General features: G+C 34.4%; 1 long non-coding RNA gene across 1 annotated transcript in view; it reads left to right on the top strand.

Annotated features, from left to right (window-relative positions):
• Window positions 1-3,406, top strand: part of LOC108512005 (uncharacterized) — a 17,227-nt gene extending 13,821 nt beyond the window's left edge. Inside the window, exon 3 of the long non-coding RNA XR_001880458.1 lies at window positions 3,273-3,406. This is a non-coding gene — a long non-coding RNA (uncharacterized LOC108512005). The remainder of the gene's footprint in view (window positions 1-3,272) is intronic.
• The last annotated feature ends 41 nt before the right edge of the window (window positions 3,407-3,447 follow it).

Genomic DNA, 3,447 nt, shown 5'->3' with positions numbered 1-3,447 from the left:
CCAATCTTAAGAATGTACATTACTTCAAGAACTTGTTTTATTTATTCTTTCTTTCAAATAACAAATTGCTCCATGCCAAATATAATGTGAATCAGATCCTTTTTTTTTATATAGGATATATTATATCCCATATGTTATAATGTGGTGGCTGTTCAGCAATTTCATTTGTGTTTCTAGTTTAACATTCTCTTTAAATACATTTCTTTTGCTCATTCCAATACATTTTGATTACTTCTGTTTCCGTAGATATTCATTGATCATCTACTATGTCCTAGACCCTAGTTATAAAGTGATTCTAAATGTAAACTTGGTCTTTGCATTAATTGCTCACTGAGAAAATTCCAAGCTATTGTTACTTCACCCCTTCTTAAAAATTTATACAATATTTCTCATGAGTCCCCATTACTTAAGGACTTATATTAACTACCTTCTCCCCCTTACTTTGCCCATTAGAGCATTCATGTACCTTTAGAATCCATTTCTGCTTTTCTCTTTGCTAAACTCTCAATTCTGGCTCTTTTCCAATGTTCTAAGGTTCCTGTGTGTTCACCCATTAATGATTAATGTGTGAATGACTTAGTTTCTATCAGGCTTTGTTTATGGTCTCCCAGCTCGATTCTCATATTCATTACTTATTTGATACTCTGGGATGGAAATATTTGATAAAGAATGAGAAAACTATTTGGATGGGTCACACACACAGATCCTAGGACTGACTATGTTAAGTGTTAGACGGCTCCTCTCAGTAAGGGAAAATGGATAATAGAGACCACTGAGATCATTGTTTGCATGAAGGATGGAGAGAAGAGTTCTAAAGCTAGAGAGAGTATTTTGGAATATTCTAGTGCAATTCTTTCATTGTGCACTTCAGGAATCTGAGGCCTAGAGCAATGATATATCCGGTCAAAAACAGCCTCCAGCTCAGAGGAAATGCTTTGTGTTAGATTCTATTTTTCATTGTACATAGTTTCTCTAAAGGCTCACTTAGGAATGATTTGGAACATTTGACAGGAGATTTGAATTGATGGGCATGAAGCCCTTGTATTTAGTTATAGTATAGAGTCAAAATTTTTAAATGTCAAAATATTTTAATGAGCTGTGTTAACATCTGTGTTTCCTAGTAGCTTTTTCTGGTAGAGAAGACAAATATCCTTCTCTCTACCCTTCCAATGTTGATGACTTAAATACTTATAACAAAAGATGGATTACAATGACAAAAACATACAAATTTATTTAGTTTTACATGATATGGAAGTAAATGATTAATTCCACATATTTTTATGGTAACTTTCATGAAGAGTGGAAACTGATGGAGAAATACGATAGGACAAAAAGGGTGTGATCTAGTGGAGATAAACTGGGAAATTTAGCAATGCCTGTTTTTCAGGTCCTCTCTGTGACCCTTCATCTTCAGAGATGAACATGTTCCTTTCCTCCAGGGATCAGGAGGCCCTCACATGAGTGTCTTCTGACCTGCTTCTTGGAAATGTTGGAAAAGCTTTCCTAAGCTGTATGCCCTGCAGGGAGAAGCGTATGTGGGGGTGAGGAGGGGAGGTCAGAAAGACTTTCCTGCTTGTTTTTTTTTAAGATGCCAAGGTATTGTATTATGAGGAGTGTGTCCTGAATCATATCATCCTTTTCAGTGTGACTTTCCTTTAAACATAGTGTTCTAGGATAGGGGTTAGCAAATGAGTTCTCTAAAAACATCAGATAGTAACCATCTTTGTCCTGGCAGCCCATATGGAACTCTGCTGTTGTGGCACAAAAGCAGTAGTACAGAAAACATAGACCAAGAAGAGTGACTGTGATTCAATAAAACATTATTTGTAGATACTAAAATTTGAATATCCCATAATTTTCACGGATTATTTCACTTATTTTTTTCCAACCATTGAAAATAATAATAACTTAGCTCACTAGTTCAACAAAACAGGTGGATTTGGCCTGTTGCCGTAGTTTCTAAACCCTTGTTCTATGACATTACAGTCATACAGATAAAGCAAAACCAAAACAAAATAATAAAAATGCATTTTTTTTCTGGCAATACAAAGACATGTCTTAAAATATTCGAAGTCAAACAAAATGGACAGTTTCTGACATTGCTTATAGAACATTGTTTGTCAACCTGCAGGGATTTGAAATAATGAATAGTAAAAAAAACAAAACAAAACAAACAAAAAAAATCCTTCAAATAAATCACAATTTTGAAAATCCAGTGTTAAAATTTGATGATCAGAGTCAAGAAAATTGTGAAAGACTTGAAAATTGGCAAAAGTAAAGATTATTTTCTCTGCTGCACTTTTCCAAGTTCCGTGCAGTGTTCACTGTCTTTTAATTATTTTTCACTTTGCAAATGGTAGAAAATTGATAATGCTGATAATTTGTCTGTGAAAATGCAAATAAATTGTGTCTAGTGGAATACACTTGATACTTCCTCCAGTAATATAACATTTTGCATATATTTGTAAATCCATTCAGCACCAGCATTCCTTATTGACCCTATTCACCCATCAGTCCATCCACCCATCCATCTTAATCTATCATTTATCTATTTATCTTCTGAATTTTTGCTTTGAAACAAGTATGACTATTGAATTAAATATGACTATTTCTTGAATTAAATAAAATCTGTGGTACATTTTCATCTTATATTTGCATGAGAGTCATGTCTTCACTTTATAAAAGATTTCTCTTTTAACCTTCAGCTCAGAGTTATTTTTCAAAACCTTGAATCTAGCAATGGCATGCCCCTTAATAATAACCACCTATCTGTGGGAAGCCTGCATGCTTAACTTTCTGCTTTTGGGTGACAGCACTCACTGGCTTGATATGGGCGCTACAACTCCAAACTGTTAGAAATTTTCCAACTTTATTCAGAACCGATTTTAGAGGTGAGGAAGACTGGTTTTGCATGTATTAAAATCTGTATGACTTTATTTGCCATCTGTGAAATTTATTGGGTGAAAACCCAACCTCTGAAACACACCTGAATGCAAGTATTGAAATTTTTGTTTTATATTAAATGCTTTCTGTGATTTATGTGATAATGACTGTAAATCCATAGTGCCCAAGGAAGACATTTCTCAGGAGCAAAATGAAAACTCAGGCATACATGAAAATACACTGTGCCCAAGTATCGAAGAACCAAAGGTGATTTTTTTTTTACCTGATTGCAATTCTAATGTGCAGTGGATCAAGATTTTAAATGTTTAGGTACTTTAGACTTGTTGCAGTACTTACTGATGCTCATACAGTGTTCCCTGACTTTGTAGATGTTACATTTCAAGAATAATGTTGCTATTCACCCAGCATTTATTGTTCAACTTACTGATCTCCTTTGGAGCAAACAATGACTTCACAACCAAATCACATTTGACAGTGACTTCAGGAGAAGTGCAAGCTTGTGTAATTCAAACAGAGAGTTTGTGCAGAAAATGTCTCATGTCA

The sequence above is a fragment of the Rhinopithecus bieti genome, unplaced genomic scaffold (assembly GCF_001698545.2).
Source record: "Rhinopithecus bieti isolate Rb0 unplaced genomic scaffold, ASM169854v2 scaffold_29933, whole genome shotgun sequence".
Classification (NCBI taxonomy): Eukaryota; Metazoa; Chordata; class Mammalia; order Primates; family Cercopithecidae; genus Rhinopithecus; species Rhinopithecus bieti.
This window is presented reverse-complemented; position numbering and strand designations above follow the sequence as displayed.